This window comes from Lolium perenne, chromosome 4 (genome assembly GCF_019359855.2).
Source record: "Lolium perenne isolate Kyuss_39 chromosome 4, Kyuss_2.0, whole genome shotgun sequence".
Classification (NCBI taxonomy): Eukaryota; Viridiplantae; Streptophyta; class Magnoliopsida; order Poales; family Poaceae; genus Lolium; species Lolium perenne.
The window spans coordinates 286,365,402-286,385,119 of NC_067247.2; the positions used below are offsets into that span (position 1 = coordinate 286,365,402).

A 19,718-nucleotide genomic window follows, 5' to 3' on the forward strand; every position below is an offset into this window, starting at 1 on the left:
CGTCCCTTTTGCATTCGAGCATCTTCGATCTGCATAATATAGCGCACAAAAGATTATAATCTGCAGACAATGAACGACTTCTCAAATTAAATAAATAAATCACTTACAGACAATAGCAACTGATGATTGATTTATCGAGGGCCCGGAGATTGTATAACTGAAAGAGTTCGGCGAAGTCAACGTTCACACAAGATCTCGGGAAGTAGTGCTCTTCCCTAACTCGCACCATGATAGTCTCGATCCCTTCCTTTGAGGCCTTAAGGTACCACGAATGCAAGTTACGCATACATGTTGGTACCTTCCTGAGATTCTCGACCAAATCTTTCCCTTGAACAAACTGATATGCTCATTCAGCGAAGGCGTAATCAGTTGCGTCTTGTCGAGAACTTTGAACGGTCTTTCCGTCAAACACCTTGAGAGGGGCGACCGATTGAACGGGTTGTTGTCCGAGCTGGTAGACACTGTGTATCCCTTTTATCTCCCTGATACCCGATTGAACGGGTTTTGTCGCCTCGATCATCTTGTCATACGACCTTTCAATAGAACGCGCATAGTCAGATGGCGGCGATGGTACAGGGTCATATAGATTGTCAACGGTACGCACAACTTTCACCGGATCTAGTGTCTTCTCGAAAGGTATCTCTGGCACTTTCGGTGCAAACCATTTCTTCAACTCGGCCTGAACGGCCTCCGCGTTTTCCTCTGGAGTTTTTTCCCAAGGTAACTTCTCGCAGGCGGCGCTTGTTTCTCCTTTCTAGCTTTCTTCCTAGGCGGCGTACCGTTCCGCTTAACGGACGCTGTCTTACGTCGCGGAGGATCTCGAGATGGTGGACTCACACTGGGGTCCCTCTCAGGTAGGTGTGGACTTGGCTGCTCACCAGGACTGCCACCAGGAGGAGTCGATGGCATTTGCTGCTCATGTGTAGGAGTCGGTGGCCTTTGCAAAAGGACGACGTACTTCTTCGGCCATAGGACGAAACCGTGCTTGACATCGGCCAGTGTCCTCTCATCTTCACCTCTAGGAATATCAAGCTCCACTTTTTCAAAACCCGAAACAACTTCATCCACCCCGACACGAACACAACCAGGTGGAATGGGCATATGATGGTGCATTGCTCCATCTTCACTTGGGTACACATAGCCGACCGCCACCTTAACAGACGCGGTCCTGATTAACATATGTAGCTCGCAATTTGTCTTCTCCGTGACATAATCCACGGGGTAGCTTCCTCCACATCCGTCAAGATGCGAGGAACCGACACTGCTTCTTCACTGAGATGGGGCAGCATCGGCTTGTGGATCCTGTAGAAACAGCGGCTGATCAGGTGCCCTCTGATTTCTTTCAAGAGCCTCCACCCTAGTTAACAATTCCGTTACAATGTCGGCGTCCTTCTTCTTCTTTCGCGAACGGCTTCTATAAGTGTCAGCGCTGTCCGGCCACGCTTCCTTCATGGTGAGACCTGGGCGAGCTCGTACCCGTCCAACATGTTCGGGGTTCCCGTAGCGAGTGTCAGCTCGTCATTCTCTCGATCGGGAATGTACTCTCCCTTTCTGACCTTTTCAATTGCATCTACAAGCTTCGGTACAATTGCCTCAATTTTTTCCTTCCATTTTCCCTTCGCAACGATCAGCCCTGTCTTTGGGTCCAACCCTGCCCCATGAGCGAACAACCAGAACTTGGACCGTTCGGGCCAGTCCCATGTCTGTGGAGTGATTCCATGATCAATCAGTTTATTCTCAAACGCTGTCCACTTCGGAATGGCACTCTTGTAGCCACCTGACCCCAAATGATGCGGAAGTTTCTTCTTTGCAGCATTTTCGGTATTTTTCTTCGATCGGGACACAAAAGTAGACGATTTCTTATAATCCTTAAATGCGGCCCAGTGATCTTTTATCTTCACTAGATTATCATCGAATACTGGATCTTCATTCTTATATTTGTCCCATACTGGATCTTCATCAAATAAGGCCTTTCGTACCGGTTGGTGATACCAACCGGTACCAAATGTATTTTTTTGTTTTCTTTTTCTTTTGCTGTTTTCTTTTCTTTTGCTGTTTTCTTTTCTGTTTCTTTTTCTTTTCTTTTTCTTTTCTGTTTCTTTTCTTTTTCTATTTTTTATTTTCTATTTCTTATTTAATGTTTCTTTTTCTTTTCTTTTCTTTTTTCCTTTATGTTCATTTTTCTATTTCTTTTTCTATTTCTTATTTACTGTTTCTTTTTCTTTTCTTTTTCTTTTTTCCTTTATGTTCATTTTTCTATTTCTTTTTCTATTTCTTATTTACTGTTTCTTTTTCTTTTCTTTTTCTTTTTCTTTTCTGTTTCTTTTTCTTTTCTTTTCTTTTCTTTTTTCCTTTATGTTCATTTTTCTATTTCTTTTTCTATTTCTTATTTACTGTTTCTTTTTCTTTTCTTTTTCTTTTTCTTTTCTTTTTCTTTTCTTTTCTTTTCTTTTCTATTTCTTTTTCTATTTCTTATTTTCTATTTCTATTTCTTATTTTCTGTTTCTTTTTCTTTTTCTTTTCTGTTTCTTTTTCTTTTTCCTTTATGTTCATTTTCGCGTCGGAAAATTTCCCGCCACGACGCCGCACGTGGGAGAAAAAAGGCGGGAAAGAAAGGGCCGGAATAAATTTTTATTACGATTGAACTAGAATTAAAAGTACATAGCTTAACTGAAAATTAAAGATACGACGATTCTCTTTGTTTGAGTCATTCAGTCATACTCGTGCCTAGCCCTGTAGTAGTCGCCACTGTAGTCGTCATAGTCGCCGTCATCATCGTCGCTGGCATCGGGGTCACAGTACTCGAACGTCGGCGGGTGAGCACGCGTGGGCTGGGACTGAGGTTAGCGCAGGCGGGGGCCACGGTAGGCCATGACGCCCTGGAGAGTTCGGCCGCGCCACCACAGCCGACGGCCGGCCTCGTTGAAGTTCGAAGGAGGCGGGCCGCCTTCCTCGTGCCTGGCAAGCGCCCTCTCACGCCGATTGATGAAGAAGCTTTCCCAAGTCGGGCTGTAGTCGGGATGCCACTGGGGATTCCTCCGCTGCTCTGGCGTGAGCTCGAAGTAGTAGTGGTTCGTGACGGCCATCTCGCGCGCCACACCTAGAGGGACTGGAGGGACCGGTACGCCTCCGACGCTTAGCAACCAGCCGGTCGGGACGCGGTAGCCCGGCGGGCAGGGGTAGTTCGAGGCGCAAAGCGCCTCCGCCTCCCGGGGGGTTAGAGATACGATGGAAGCCATGGGAGAGAATGATGAGGTTTGCAGATATGAGTCTAGATGTGATATGTAAATGGAGGCCAAGCCTACATATATATAGTGAAAAAATGGCGGGAAGACAGAGGCGGGAACCGGTGGAAAGCGCGGGAAGAAAATAGGCGGGAAACCTTTAGTACCGGCTGGTGGGTGCAACCGGTACTAAAGGTGGTTTTTCTGTCATGTAACAAAACTGTCGGTGGGATAAGGACGCGTGGGTAACCTTTAGTACCGGTTCGTGTCTGCAACCGGTACTAAAGTTGTCGGCAGGATAAGGACGCCCTGCTCGATGAGATAAAGTATGTAGCGCACGACGCCCTGTCGGTGGGATAAGGACGCGTGGGTAACCTTTAGTACCGGTTGGTGGGTGCAACCGGTACTAAAGCTGTCGGCAGGATAAGGACGCCCTGCTCGATGAGATAAAGTATGTAGCGCACGACGCCCTGTCGGTGGGATAAGGACGCGTGGGTAACCTTTAGTACCGGTTCGTGTCTGCAACCGGTACTAAAGCTGTCGGCAGGATAAGGACGCTCTGCCTATAAAAGGAGCATCGATACACCATGGGAAGCAGCTCAACAAGCCAACATGGATGGAGAGTTTCATCACCATGGATGGAGGAAAGGGTTGGGAAATCTCCCGTGGCGGAACTTGTCGAAGATGCCCTTGGTGCACACGCCCTATGGCATCTTCGGAAGTTCCGCCTCGGAAAAATTTCCCTGCAAGCCCGTGGAAGACTCCATCTCCTCTAACAATGTTGGGGAAAGGGTTGGGAAATCTCCCGTGGCGGAACTTGTCGAAGATGCCCTTGGTGCACACGCCATATGGCATCTTCGGAAGTTCCGCCTCGGAAATTTTTTCCTGCAAGCCCGTGGAAGACTCCATCTCCTCTAACAATGTTGCGGAAAGGGTTGGGAAATCTCCCGTGGCGGAACTTCTCGAATATGCCCTTGGTGCACATGCCCTATATATGGCATATTCGGAAGTTCCGCCTCGGAAAAATTTCCCTGCAAGCCCGTGACTTAACTAGTAAAACAAGCCAACCATCTCCATTGTTAATATCTTACATACAGTAACATCATTACACAAAAGTGATTTCCATATTGAGATACACAAGTTATGATCCCTATATGTAGCTACCTAGTCTTCTGAGTTTTCTTCGCTCGTTTCCCTTTCTTCTTACTGCGACGCAACCATGGACAATCTTCATTGTTTAAGATGATGCTTGGGTCAATTTTTACCTTGAAGGGTGGAATATCGTCAAACTTATTATAATCTTCTGACATGTCTGTCTTGTCCTCTACTCCCACGATGTTTCTTTTTCCTGAAAGAACTATGTGCCGCTTTGGCTCATCGTATGATGTGTCCTCTTGCCTTTCTTTTCTTTTTTTCGGTTTGCTAGACATATCCTTCACATAAAAAACCTGAGCCACTTCACTGGCTAGGACGAATGGTTCGATGTCGTACCCTAGATTCTTGAAATCCACTGTAGTCATTCCGTACTGCGGGTCTACCTGTACCCCGTCTTTCAGGTTGAACCATTTACACCGGAACAAAGGGACCTTGAAATTAGGTCCATAGTCAAGTTCCCATATCTCCTCTATGTACCCATAATATGTGACCTTGTTCCCATTGCCATCTTCTGCATCAAAGCAGACACCACTGTTTTGGTTGGTGCTCTTTTTGTCTTGGGCGAAAGTGTAAAATGTGTTCCCATTAATCTCGTACCCTTGAAAAGTCGATATAGTAGAAGATGGTTGCTTGGCCAACAAGTACAGCTGCTCGTCATCGGTGACATTCATGAGACGTGTTTGCAACCAACCGCCGAAAGTCTTCATGTGTTCTCCATCAATCCAATCTTCACGTTGCTTCGGGTATTTAGAGCGTAAGATCTCCTTGTGTTCCTCTTTGTACGGAGCCACCAAGATGGAATTATGTAGAACTGTGTAGTGTGCTTGAGTGAAAGAATGTCCGTCCATACACGTTGCTGATTTCTTTCCTAGCGTGCCTTTTCCACGTAGTCTCCCCTCATAGCGCGATTCAGGAACACCGATCGGCTTAAGGTCAGGAATAAAGTCAACACAAAACTCAATTACCTCCTCTGTTCCATAGCCCTTGGAGATGCTTCCTTCTGGCCTAGCACGGTTATGAACGTACTTCTTTAAGACTCCCATGAATCTCTCAAAGGGGAACATGTTGTGTAGAAATACAGGACTGAGAACGCCAATCTCTTCGACCAGGTGAACTAGGAGATGTGTCATAATATTGAAGAAGGATGGTGGGAACACCAACTCGAAGCTGACTAGACATTGGACCACATCCTTCTGTAAATTTTGTAGAGTAAGTGGATTGATCACCTTCTGAGAAATTGCATTGAGGAACGCACATAGCTTCACAATGGGTACTCGAACATTTTAAAGTGAAGCCCCTCAATGCAACCGGAAGTAATTGTGTCATAATCACGTGGCAGGTCATCGGACTTTAGGTTTTGAAATTTTTTCTCCGACATGTTTATTATTCCCTTTATATTCGACGAGAAGCCAGACGGGACCTTGATGCTACTCGGGACTTCAAAAAGATCTCCTTCTCCTCTTTGGTAAGAGCATAGCTGGCAGGACCTTGATACTTCTCCGGATTCGGGTTGTTTCCTTCGTTGATACTTTTATGGTCCTGTCGGGCATACGGTGTATCTTTTGTCTTCCCCTACAAGCCCAAGAAGTTTAGCAGGTTCACGCAAAGATTTTTCGTCACGTGCATCACGTAGAGTGCAGAGTGTACCGATAAGAATTTCCAGAAGGTAGCTCCCAAAATATCGACTTCTTCTTCCACATGGGTACGTGTCCGTCAACATCATGCGGAACAGATTGTCCGCCGGGACCCTTTCCAAAGATCACTTTTAAATCCTTGACCATATCATATATAACTTCCCCATTAGGGCGGGTAGGCTTCGTTCGGTTATCTGCCTCACCTCCGAAATGCTTTCCTCTCTTTCTTACGTGATGTTGTTTTGGAAGAAATCGACGATGCCCCAGGTACACATTCTTGTTTCCCAAATAATTACTATCAGTCTCACCTAAACAATGTGTGCATGCATTGTATCCCTTGTTTGACTGCCCCGAAATGTTACCAAGAGCAGGCCAATCATTGATGGTTACAAATAACAACGCTCGTAGGTTAAATTCCTTTTGTTCGTGCTCATCCCACACAGGTACACCTTCGTCACGCCACAACTCTAAAAGTTCTTCAACCAATGGCCTCAGGTACACATCAATGTCGTTGCCGGGTTGCTTCGGGCCCTGGATGAGCACTGGCATCATAATGAACTTCCGCTTCATGCACAACCAAGGAGGAAGGTTATAGATACATAGAGTCACCGGCCAGTGCTATGATCGGAGCTCTGCTCCCCGAAAGGATTAAAGCCATATGTACTTAGACCAAATCTTAAGTTCCTTGCGTCATCTGAAAATGACTTGAACTCTCTGTCGATTTTTCTCCACTGCGACCCGTCGGCGGGGTGTCTCAAAGATCACATCTTTCTTACGGTCCTCTTTGTGCCATCGCAACAACCTGGCATGCTCTTTGTTCTGGAACAAACGTTTCAACCGTGGTATTATAGGAGCATACCACATCACCTTCGCAGGAACCCTCTTCCTGGGGGTGGACTCACCCTCAACATCGCCAGGGTCATCTCGCCTGATCTTATACCTCAATGCACTACATACCGGGCATGCATTCAAATTCTCGTACTCCCCGCGGTAGAGGATGCAGTCATTGATGCATGCATGTATCTTCTGCACCTCTAATCCTAGAGGGCAGACAACCTTTTTTGCTTCGTACGTGCTAGAGGGCAACACGTTCTCCCCTGGAAGCATCTTCTTTATTATTTTCAGCAACTTTTCAAATCCCTTGTCAGAAGTACCATTCTCTGCCTTCCACTGCAGCAATTCCAGCGTGGTACCCAGCTTTTTTACGACCATTTTCGCAATTTGGGTACAACAGTTTGTTGTGATCCTCTAACATTTTCTCCAACTTCAACCTCTCCTTTTCATTTCCGCAGTTCATCTTCGCATCAAGAATGGCCCGACCCAAATCGTCATCCGGGTCATCAAAAATCGGCTCATCAAAAATGGGCTCTTCTTCAGCTTCGTCTTCCCCCATTCTACTACCACTGTCTTCAGTGAATAAGGGATAGTTGTCACTATCCTCTTCTTCTTCGTTGTCTTCCAATATAACCCCTATTTCTCCGTGCTTGGTCCAACAATTATAGCTGGACATGAAACCATTCTCCAGCAGGTGGACGTGAAGGGTCTTCGAGGTAGAGTAATCCTTCATATTCTTACAGGAACTACATGGACAATACATGAAACCATTCGACCACTTTGTTTGCCTCAGCCACGTTGAGAAAATAATGCATGCCAGTAATGAACTCGGGATGGCACCGGTCACCGTACATCCATTGTCGACTCATCTGCATTTTATATGTATATCAAAAATCATTAAAATCACAACATCATGGATATATGAGTGACCAACTTAATTAATATTCAAGTTCATCACATAAAACTAATTGTTTTTTATAAAAGAAGAGGGGCTCACCGAGGTGGTACCGTGCCGGCTAGGGGACGACGCTGGCGATCGACAATGTAAGGACGGGGATGATACTAATTAAAACCTACAAAACATACCATAATTTCAGCTCAAATTGCATATAAAAAAATAAAATCACTAACTTAGGCATTTCATCGAACACCTTGCTTGCACTACAAAAATAGTACGAGTTAAAACTACCAAAGAACTGAGCTAAATTAGGAACGCCGGAAGGAAGGATGATATTGCTAACCCTTGGATAGATGTATGCCGTTAATCTTGTTAAAATGGTGGAGAAAAATAAAGATTATTGGAGTGTGAGAGGTGCAAAATATTTGGAAATGTGAGGAGAAGTGAGAATGAGATATGCAGGGAGCTCGGGCGCTGCCGCGCGCTCATATAGGGCAATGCACTTTAGTACCGGTTCCTTACACGAACCGGTACTAAAGGTGCAACCCTGGCCCCACCACCGCCTGGAAATCGGGCCCAAACCCTTTAATACCGGTTCGTGTTACGAACCGGTATTAAAGGTCCATAACGAACCGGTATTGATATCCCACGCACGGAACCGGTATTAATGCCCCCTTTAGTACCGGTTCGTAAGGGAACCGGTACTAAAGGCTTAGATGGATGAGAGGTTTTCTACTAGTGCTAGACCTATTTTATCTATGCTGACCTATTGCATTTCCTAATCTATTTCACCTTATTAGCCAATATATGAATGAAACAAGCCACAAAAACTAAATATAGTGCTAATAAACTATTACTCCCTCTGTTCCCAAAAAAAAGCTTCGTAAGTTTTTCTAGATACGGATCAATCTATAGCTAAAAGACTACATACCACTATATCTAGACAAAGTTGGCAAGCTTTTTTTAGGAACAGAGAGAGTAGTAATTAGGTAGCCACATAGCTCACAAGCAATAGTACCGAATCAAGGTGCAAAAGGACACAAGCTTTATACGGAATAGACAAACTAAGATAGATATGTGATATCATGAATCGCGTTGATGGATGCTGATTCGCTTCTTCTTGAACCAAGCACGGTTTGCCGGGGCTCAAGTCGGCGAACATGATCTGCTTCTTCTCGGCAAGCAATTTGGTCTTGACCTGAATGGCTTGGATCTTAAGAGCTTTGTTTATGATTTTTAGTCGCAACTCATGTTGCAACTCAGCTAGCATGAATCACAATGCAATCAAATGATGTGGGAGTGTGAAAACTAGTGAAACCTAATAATCAGTTGATGACGAAATCTTTATCGGAAAAAAGTGGCGGCACCAATCAAGGTCGAAAGACCATTCGATTATTAGGGGGCGACCCATTTGATCTGAAGACTTTTGTGCCTCGCACCTGCGCGCGCGCGTGCGTGTGTGCGTGTGTGCGCGTGTGCGTGTGGGTGTGCGTGTGGGTGTGCGTGTGTGTGCGTGTGTGTGCGTGTGTGTGTGCGTGTGTGTGTGTGCGCGTGTGTGCGTGCGTGTGTGCGTGTGTGCGTGCATGCGTGTGCGCGCGCGCGTGTGTGTGAGCATGAAGGACATCATGCACGCGGATGGTGACGCATCATGAACTGGGACGACCTATGCGCGGACCCTAGGGTGAACCCGTGCAACAATGGTGAACGAGTTGTTCGAACGTGAACGTGAGGCGGGCGAACTCCTCCTACCACGGAAACATGAGGCCGGCGAACCCGAGAGACGAGGCCACACGCGACCATGTCCTCTAGGCCCGGTGGGAGCTAGAGTTGGCCAAGGCGATGCACTGCTGCGTCGCCTTCTTCCACTTCGGTTCCGACAAGTAGGTTAGGTTTAGGGTCTGATGATCCTATGGTATGAGGGTGGTATGAGGGTATGTAAGAATGTATGAAATAGCTGATGAATTACCATTTTCAATTTCTTGCGCAAATTTTTCTTTCAGATTTACGGTAAGAGTTTTCAGCAGCTCAATTTTTGAACCGAAAAATGAAGATCACAGAAACCTCAAACGCATTTTTCCAGATTCTCTAGGAATGCTCCTGCGCTAAAAGAACTTAGACTGGTCATAGTGGGGAGTAACTTAGACTAGTAACATATGTCATGTTACTAGTCTAGGTTAGGGCATGAGCAATAGAGGCAGCTGTCCAACTAGGCTTGGATAAAACTTTTGACATATGCATGCCATGGTATGGTCCCTTTAATATGTCTTTCTCTCAAAAGATGATTTGGGTTTTCTCTTTCTCACTCACATTTTCACTCAGTTTTCACTTTATGGCTGAAGAGGTTGCCTCCTGATGAAGAGACTGTCTCCTTATCCGAACCTAATTTGGACCACCCGAACCAAGATAAAGCTGTGAGGCAACACCCCTGAGGCTATGCATTGGCCATGCCCTTACTACCTTCATAGTGGGTAGTAACTTATATGTGGTGTCATGCATCGTATCATTTATTATGTTGTAGACTCATTTTGCCTTGGGGTATGTGATGTTATGGTAACATAGCTAGTTACCACCTCACTCTCTTTCTTCATTTATTGACATGCCATGTCATCAAAATGCCTTGAGATGCGTGATGTTACTAGCTATGATACTCCCACTATGAGCAGTCTTAGAGCATCTCCAGTCGCGTCCCACAAACCGTCCCCCAAACCGCGCCGGATCGAGCATTTGGGGGACTTGTTTCGTTCGTGCCGCGTTTGGGGGACGTCGCTCCCCAGCCGCGTCCCCCAAACGCCGCCCCCAAACATTAAAAGTACTTTTTTTGGCTAGAAAAAAACTATTTACTAATATTCAAATCGGTTGAACATAAACAAATTATATATAAAACTTCGGAAAAATATAATTAAATACATATAAACTATCTACTTCTTCTTCTTCGCTGATGGCCCCGCCTCGTCGTCGTCATCGCGGTGGCGCTTCCTGCTCGCCACCTCTTCCGAAGAGGCGGTGTCGGCGCCCGACGCGTCGGAGTCCTCCTCATCGTCGGCGGTGAACGTCGGCTGCGCCTTTGCCTTTGCCTTTGCCTTGGCCTTGGCGGCCTTGGCCTTGGCCGCCTTGGCCTTGGCCGCCTTGGCCTTGGCCGCCTTCGCCTTCGCACGGGCCACCGCCGCCGCCGCGTCCTCGCTCTCTTCTTCCTCCGCGTCCTCCTCCCAGCCCAGCCATTCCTCCTCGCTGTCAACTGGCGGCGGGGAATCGTCGCCGCTGCTCGGCGTCCTGGCTCTCTCCCACCAATGGCGCCAGCCAGCAGGCTTTCCCTCGCTGGAGGTGTCAGACGGGAGCTGGGAGATGTAGCTCATCATCGCTGGAGGTGTCGGATGGAGGCTTGGATGAATGGTGGCGTACGTACGGCGTACGTACGGGTCTTATTGAGCGCGGATGAACGACGGCGCAGAAGTCGAAGAGAGCAGCGGTTGCTCTTCCGAGGAGTCGGCGCTCCATTCCGGCGGGGTTGGCGCGTCGTCGACGCGGTTGCCAATGCGACGGTTCCGCTTCCTGGCAACTGCACCGTCGCTACGTATGTGGCGGTTGAGCGTCCGAGCCGCTGACGAGTCAGCCCCGCCACTCCCCGCGCGCTTTTCGTTGTGTCCGGCGTCCCCGGTGCGTCCCCTGTGGGACGGGGACGGGCTCGGGACGCCGGACACCGTATCGGGCCGCGCCGGACAAAAAAGGCCTTTGGGGCGCGCGGCTGGGAACGTTTTTTTGTCCGGCGCGCCCCAAATCGCTTTGGGGGACGGTTTGGGGGACGCGACTGGAGATGCTCTTAGACTAGTCTGTTTCCTCCCATGTCCTGCGCTAATATCTAGGGATGCGAAGCGACATCGGATCTGTCCATCCTCGTAGTCAAAACAAGTTATTTTAGTTGCAATTCTTCCTTTTAGCAAATTAGTCTAGTCTTAATTTAATAATAATGTTTTCTCTGGTTTATTGGGGATGCTTCTTGCAAACCTAGTGGACGCGGTCGAAATCAAGGCATGCTTTAATGTGCCCACTAGGTATACACACTAGTAGGAAAAGGCTCATTAGTGACGCCGTTTTGAAATTCTGTGGCGCACGGAGGGTGCGCCATAGAATTCACGTCACAAAAATGTGAATTATGTGACGTACGGACCCATGCGCCACAGAAAATGACATTTCTGTGGCGCACCACGCAGGCATGAGCCAAAGAACCCAGCGGTGGTGCGGCACATAACTTCTAAAAAAATGGTGGCTAGATCTGGATCTGGGGCAGTCGGAATTTCGCCGTATTTTTCTTTTGAAATTTGCCAAAGGTCACCGGAGGTGGGTGGGAGGGTGGGGTGGTTGGTGGAGGAGGAGGAGGAGGAGGAGGCCGGCCGGAGGTGGTAGGTGGGTGTGTGGAGGAGGAGGGGGTCGCCGGAGGTGGGGGAGGAGGAGGTCGCCGAGGAGGAGGAGGTTGTCGGGTGTGGAGGAGGAGGAGGAGGTTGCCGGGTGTGGAGAAGGAGGTCGTCGGGTGGTGAAGGAGGCCGGAGGTGGAGGAGAGGAGGGAGGAGAAGGAGAGAAGTGGAGATGAAGGAGAGAAGGGAGGAAGTGGAGGAAAAGGGGAAGTAGAACTAGAGGAGAAGGTGAAGTGCAGGATAGGAGAAGGTGAAGTGGAGCAGAGGAGAAGGGCGCTGCTGGATTTGAAAATTTCAGCCTAACAATTCTGTGGCGAATATGCATTTGGTGCGGCACAGAAATGTTTTTTTGACCTTTTTATTTTTGCAGGAAAAAATCTTGACTTTGCCATAACTTTTACTCTTTACTCTTTTCGAATTTGCCAATTATGTAAATTTCAGAACGGCCAAAGGCGGTTGAATTCGGATGTAACTCATCCCCCCGATCATTTTGATATATTGTGCGTATTTTTCCGACTTCGTATACAACCAGAAAAATCGTTTTACCTTTTTCTACACTTTGTTTGCAAAAGAATTCGAAATCAAATTTGTTAATTTCCCCCTGCAAGTATACCACTTAATATAAGTACAGTTCAAATTTATGAATTTTTTATAATTTTATGTGATTTTCTGAACACTAAAAAGGCGATCCGGGGGCGGGGGTGTGGTGGTGCGTGGACGGTTGAAAAAACTTTTGTGGCGCATGGATGCGCCACATAAATATTTCTTTATGTGGCGCATTTGGTTACATGTGCCATAGAAAGGCTACAATTCTGTGGTGCATCCAGCTTCATGCGCCACATAATTGGTCAACTCAATAATTGGTTGCGGGTCCTAGCAGATTTCTGTGGCGCATGGAGAGGCGTCACGGTAATGCCAAATTATGTGGTGTATTGAGAGTTGGTGGGCCACATAAATGCTATTATTTAGTGGCGCACGTACCTGGGTGAGCTACAGATTTTTTTAGTGGTGCATGGTTATTTGGTGCACGAAAAAGACATTCCACTTATAGATAATTTCCTACTAGTGATAGTTCGTTAACTGCGTCCCCGAGAATCTTATGTCGAGCTGGGTGCGCTCTTTTTCTTTCTTTTCCCTTTCATTTTAGTTTCTAAACAAGTTTTGGAGGATTGGTAGCTGAGTTTCGGTGACAAACTGACAATATATATATGAAACCAGTGGAGGCCAACTAACGTGACTCCAACGATGACAAAAACGTCGCTACCAGCACCGTCATACATACGTACCTCCGGCAGTCGCTCCAAATCTTGTTTCCTTCCAAGTTAGGCCAATGGCCATCCGGGAACGTGTGCATTTCCATCAAAGCCAACACGCTGTGCCGGTGTCAATCCATCGGAAACCTAGCTGGCCCGTCCGCATGCACCTGTAGCTTTCACGTACGAAACAAGGAGGCAGCAGCTGAGCAGCAGCACATACAATGTACACGTACACGTACATGCATGGCCCTCGTCTGTGAACAAATGGAATTGAGTGAGAGTCGGCTTCCATTAATGCGTTAGGAACACGGCGCTTGCTTTGGTAGCTTCTTTTGTCTCTAACAACTTTTTTTTCAGGTATGCAAAAAATGTCATTGGTACGGAGATACCAAAAAATACCGGCCGAGATTTGTCAAAATAATTTACTATTTCGTTTAAAATATAAAATTTAGAAAATTATATGAAAACCGGAAATTTTCTATTCAGCATTATTGTTTTAGCTGAAATATCAGAAATAGCGGCCGAGAAAAAAAAACCCTGGTCCCTACTCGATCGAACCTGGCCTCCAATTGAGGGCATCTCCAACGCGGCGACCCAAACGGACGCGCTGGGCCGTTTGGGTGGCCGCACGGACACCCGAACAGCGGCCCACGTCCGCGTGTCCGTTTGGGTCGCACACTGCGCCCAACGCGCGGACGCATCACATATTTGAATAAAATAAAAAACAAAGGAAAAGTTTAAACCTAAACGAAGTTTATTAAACATATGCCATATTTTGGGTAAATTTGTACATATGCCCTATTTTGGGCAAATCTATTATATACTAAAAGTAATATGCGAAACTAAAATAGAGATACCGCGTTAATCCACATCATTTTAATTATTTAGAATAGTTAGATCTAAACTAAGTGGCCAGGATTTATCCAATAATTAATAGTTACGTAACTAAAAAGCAGTCCGATTTGTGTAGTTGACACGATGAGTTACAACAAAAAAAACTGCTAAATTGATTCAGCGTGAAAATAATTAAAAAATGCCATACATACAATCTGTTGCATCTCCGGCTGGCCGGCTCCAAAGAAAGAAGAGTCCAGTTAGAAAAGGGCAGGCTATGTCTGTTTTTCTATAAAAAGAAAAAAAAGACGTGCGATCAGCTAGAACAAAGATGTGCTCCGGCGATTGCAAAAAGAAAACGAGTACACGTTAAAAAAAAAACAGGGCCACGTCCATTTAAAAAAATGACACAAGCTATATATCCGTTAAAACAAAAGATTAGTGCATGGTTTCATACAACTTTGCTTCAAGTCCGCACTCGCATATTACAATGCAAAAAGACTATTCCTATACGTTGGCACAAAAGCAATTTTATAGACATGAGCAGGTTTCTTCTTCTTCTCAATTGGTATTTTCCGGTATCTCGACAGCAACTGCCTTTTCCGAATACCACCCAAGAAAAACATTAGCAAGCAAAATTTACCAAGTTTTACGAAATTTTCTCAATTTTAATGAATATCTACAAATTATGAAGAAATCTGTAAAATGATTTTACGAAATCTCGGACGATATGTGGCCGGTATTTCCGTAAACCTAAAATAACACTACCTAGCGGTATATTTTTCCTTCGGAGAAAAAAAAATTGGAAAAGGAGATCACCTTTTGTCGATTTAAGACGATATGGCAACCTAATCCATATCTCTTGAAACAAAAATATTTTGGTTCCTAGAAATTCTATCTCTCTTCACTAGAACCTCGCACCTAGGTGTGCTATAGTCACCTCGATGGATGATCAGTAGGTTTTGTACTTGCATGAGCAATTTTCTTATTCCAAGCACTTGGACAAACACCTCCTTATCTTCTACTCTAAGTTGCCCTCAATGAGTAAATATAAACAACTTTAGATATTTTATTCAATTGTTTTCTACAATTCAATTTATTAATTAATAAAACATAATCATATAAAAAATAAGGTCAAAGCGACATCTTTATGATGTAGCAATAACTAATTTATTGGATATTTTGGAGTGAAGATAGTAAATAGAAACGTTTCCTAACACAAAGCACATACACGCCCTTTGTTATTGCATCCATCTATTGAAGGAAATATCAAGGACTCTATATAACCATATTTTTATGCTGAGATATTGCAAAAACATATGAAACTATGAATGTATTTCTCGAACACATAAAGATGATGCCCTCGCATTTGCGAGGGCCACTATGCTAGTTCAAACTAACAAAAGAAGCCCTCTATATGGGCTTTAAAATTAAAAATAAATAAATAACCCTCTATTAGGGTTTGAGGACGACGAGGTGGCCGCCGGTGCGCCGCCTAGTCCTTGTGGGTGTCGTCGCCGTCGCCGTCGACGATGTCCCCGTGCGGCGAGGAGCTATGCGTCGGGGACTTCGGCCACGGCGACCACAGGGCCTCCTCCCAGGCCGAGTGCGGGTCCGGAACCGCCCGCTGCTCCGCCGCAGCAGCCCGAAGCTGCGCCTCCTCCCTGAGGCGCTGCTCCCTCTCCTCCCACGCGAGGCGCATGGCCTTCTGGCGCCTCTCCTGCTCACGAGGCGCCTGGCCTCCTCGCGCATCTTCTCCTCGCGGCGGAGCCTAGCCTCCTCGCGCCGCCGCGCCGATGCCTCCTGCTCGAGCAGTTCCCAGGCCTCGGCGTCCTCCACCGCCTGTCGAGCCTCCTCCTCCATTGCGGAGGTGCGAATTGCCGCCGCGAGATGCGGCCACTTCGCCCCCTCCTCAGCCACGGACAGCGCCAGAGCGGCGCGTAGGTCGTGGTCTTCCTCCTCCGGCTTCGGCAACAACAGCGGCGCGGGTTGCGCCAATGCCGCGCCGACGCGGGCGGCCTCTCCGATATGGAGACCGCCGCGGTTTCCTCCTGCCCGCAGCGCCGGCGGAGGACGGCGGCTGTTGCTGGCCTCACCGTCGTTCATGCCGGGAGCAAGAGCCGTCTTCTTCGATGCCATGGCAGCGGTTGCGCGTGCGTGCGTGCGGAACCGTCGACTGGAGTGGAGTGGAGTGGACTGGACATGGGCAGATCCCTCCCAGTCCACATCTAATATTGCGCCCGCTCCCACCGACAGTTGGGCCCAAGGGAGACGAGCAGGCGAGCAGGCAGACGCGACCAGACGCCGCGTGCCATCCGCGGCAATGCAAACCTAGCCCAGATTTGGACCGGGTTTGCGTCGACCCGGACACCGCGGCCATCCGCATTTGCGATGCGGGGCCACGTTGGGCCGCAGATTTGTCCGGTTGGACCCATCCAGACAGGCGGGCGTGGGATGGGTCGCCGCGTTGGAGATGGCCTGAAAGGATGCATACAATTTTATTATCATTTTATCCAAAATTAATGGATATACCAAAAGCAGGCAGCAAAAAATCTAAAGTCTTTACACAACACCTATAGACTGGATAAGGAGCGAAGATCATGTCAACATAGCCTTGTGTTAGAAAAACTATGAAAACTCCCATCAGCTAGGAATCAGGCGTAAACCCTGAGACTCCATCAAGGAAAAACAAAGTGTTCATCTAGTTTAGCAGACTTTTAGTAAGCACCCCATGTACAAAGGTAAGCCGTTACCGCCACCAAATCTCCGAGTAATATTCATAGTTAAGATCTGCATAAACTTTGTGCATATACACAATTCTGATGTTGACACGAGTCATTGGACGCGGCGTTGGGTACTTTGCGCATGGTTCAAAAGAGGCACTACGGGAAACATAAGATGTGTCGACGGCCAGAAACTATGCCAACAGTCATTTATCGGGTCCATTGGCATATAACTTGGTCCTGAAAGTCCACCAACAGCATTGTCGGCATAGTTTAGCCGTCAGCAGATGCTCCCTTGTGCCGACGGTCACCGTTGGCACAGCTTCTTCTTGTGCCAAGAGTGACTGCCGGCACAACAAATCCCGTAGGCACAGGAGGGTCCACCGTGGCAGAGAGATAAACGGCGTTAGTGTTAGGACCTATGCCGACGGCAAAGCCGCCAAGCTCTTTTTTTGCTCCACACACGCCTTTTCATGTATCGGTAAAACGGATTTTCTGTTTGCATACGACCTCTGATGAAAAAGTTTTATATGAAAATGTATCTACGCAAATTTTTCTATCTGATTTCAACGTTTAGACAATTTTTTGATCCATCAAATTCAAAATGGAAACATGAGTTGTTTCAGCTTTTAGTTTTTGGGCTAAAAAGTATAAAAATAAAATAAAATTTATTTTATTGTTTCACGATTTATTATTACTTATCTTATTCATTGTTGTTTACTCAAATAATTGTTTGAAATTCAAAATAAAGAATTGTGATGTCATGGAACAAGGGTAAATAGGATCGATATTGTGTTATCGTCAACAAAGAATAGCTCCTCTGCAGGAAGCTCACCCAAAAGGAACGGAGAAGTTAAGGGTACTAGGTTGGAGTAGTCTGAGGATGAGTGACTAACCGGAAATTTTGACCTTGACTGTAGTGTGATCTAAGATTAAGATAGAGTTAAAAATGATCCATGTGAAACACACAAAAAAATCAAGCCAGAATTGCCAAACAGCCGTTAGTTCTATGCCGACGGCAAATGGATCTGTGCCGGCAGTGTATTGTGCCAATGGCACTCTGCTGACGGTGGCCGTCGGTACAGCCTTGTGCCGACGTCTTTTCTCCGGCCGTCGGCACCTTGTATCTTCCCTGTAGTGAGCAGTCAGCTAGGAAGACCACGCACACCGGATACTTTTGATATTGCAGACCAGCAATTGCAATATTACTTACTCCATAGTTAGGATAGAAGAACTAAGGAGGTGTTTGGTTCCTGACCATAATTTGCCAGACCAAAGTTTGACAATTTGGTATCTGTTTGATTCTTGCCATATTTTTAAGCTGCTACACTTTATTATCTACTAGTAAAAATGCCCGTGCGTTGCACCGGGAAAACACAATAAGCAAACAATTGGGCAATGCTTTCGAAAAGATATTTTTACATTGCCTTTTATATGTGAACCTGTGTATTAGTAGCATCTCCATTGCCTCCATATTTATCTCCGGTGAGTTCCATAATTTAAAAATGCTACAACGTTATGTAGTAATTTTTAGAAGTGTATCTAATATGCACAGTTCAAAGTTAGTATAGAGAGCATTGGTTGTCTTCGAAAAACATGGGAGAAGATAAAATGCAAATTAATCATTGTCCTGCCTACAATTCATAGCTGATCAACCTAATTTAGGAAAAGAATAATAGCACAAGTTTTATCAGCTTCAAGTGTAATTTCAAATACTACACGTGTCATAGGTTCCCAAACCATACAGGATAGCAAGAAAAGAACATGCTTAATCAAAAAAAAAGCAAGCTATTGGGTATTGTAGAATAGGCCCCATCTGATGGATATTGCCAAGCATGATATATCGTGTTTGCATAGAAGCTGTGAGCACCTCCTCGTTGAATCACACCAACAACACACTATCAATGATTGTGTTGATCCGGTACATACCAAGAGTATTCCTCACGTTGTCACAACTCACAAGAATTGCCTGGGCTGGGGCTGCTTACGAGCGAAAATTCTTGCCTGCAAGCTGCTTCTCTACACGTCGAAAGTGAGGATCAGGTCTCACTGTCCGAGTCCATCCTTTGAAACACTTGCAGTGCTAGCTACTTTGAGCAGAACACCTGTACAACGCAGCAAACGAGATGACCCGATCAATCGACCATGGTTTGATCTTGTGACATGGTCGGCCTGAGAAACGGTGTGTACCTCTTGAAGCTAGGAGGCGTCAACGGTGCTGAAGAGACGCGCGAGCGTTCCTTTGCTGCTGGCTCTGATGAGGAGTTGTCCGTCGCGCCGCGACAGTGCGATGCACAGCACACTCGCTCGCGCGTGTGCATGTCGACGTGCCGCTCCGGCAGACCTGAACGGCGTCCTTCTCCACCCTCAGCATCGCGTGGGCTGCTCATATATTTATATCTTGATGATCTTTCCGTACATGATTGTAACCCGTCCTAATTCAACTTAGGTTATACGTGTACTTTTCAGATAACGACGATGTCATGATGATGTCAAGATGACGTGGCTTGTAGAAATACCTAAATCAGGCGTCGTCTCGGACGCGGCCGGCGCCGTGAGCTGGGACAGCGTCAGGCTCCACCAAGCACAGGCCGTGTTGGTTGCTGCCGCGCAGCGTCCAAAAACTGGATGGGGTAGACGTCGGGTGCACCGTCGGTGGCGATCGGCTTCTGGATCTCTACGGCAAGGGTTCGACAACATGAGCAGTTCGGCGCAGGTCACCTCTCTGCGGCTGGAGGCGACTTGCGTTGC

General features: G+C 46.6%; 1 long non-coding RNA gene across 1 annotated transcript; it reads right to left on the reverse strand.

Annotated features, from left to right (window-relative positions):
- Positions 1-18,765: 18,765 nt before the first annotated feature.
- Positions 18,766-19,326, reverse strand: LOC127348954 (uncharacterized). Its single transcript, XR_007880040.2, has 2 exons — positions 19,158-19,326; positions 18,766-19,072 (listed from the first exon to the last, which is right to left on the reverse strand). It is a non-coding gene; the product is annotated as an uncharacterized lncRNA (long non-coding RNA).
- Between the last annotated feature and the right edge of the window lie 392 nt (positions 19,327-19,718).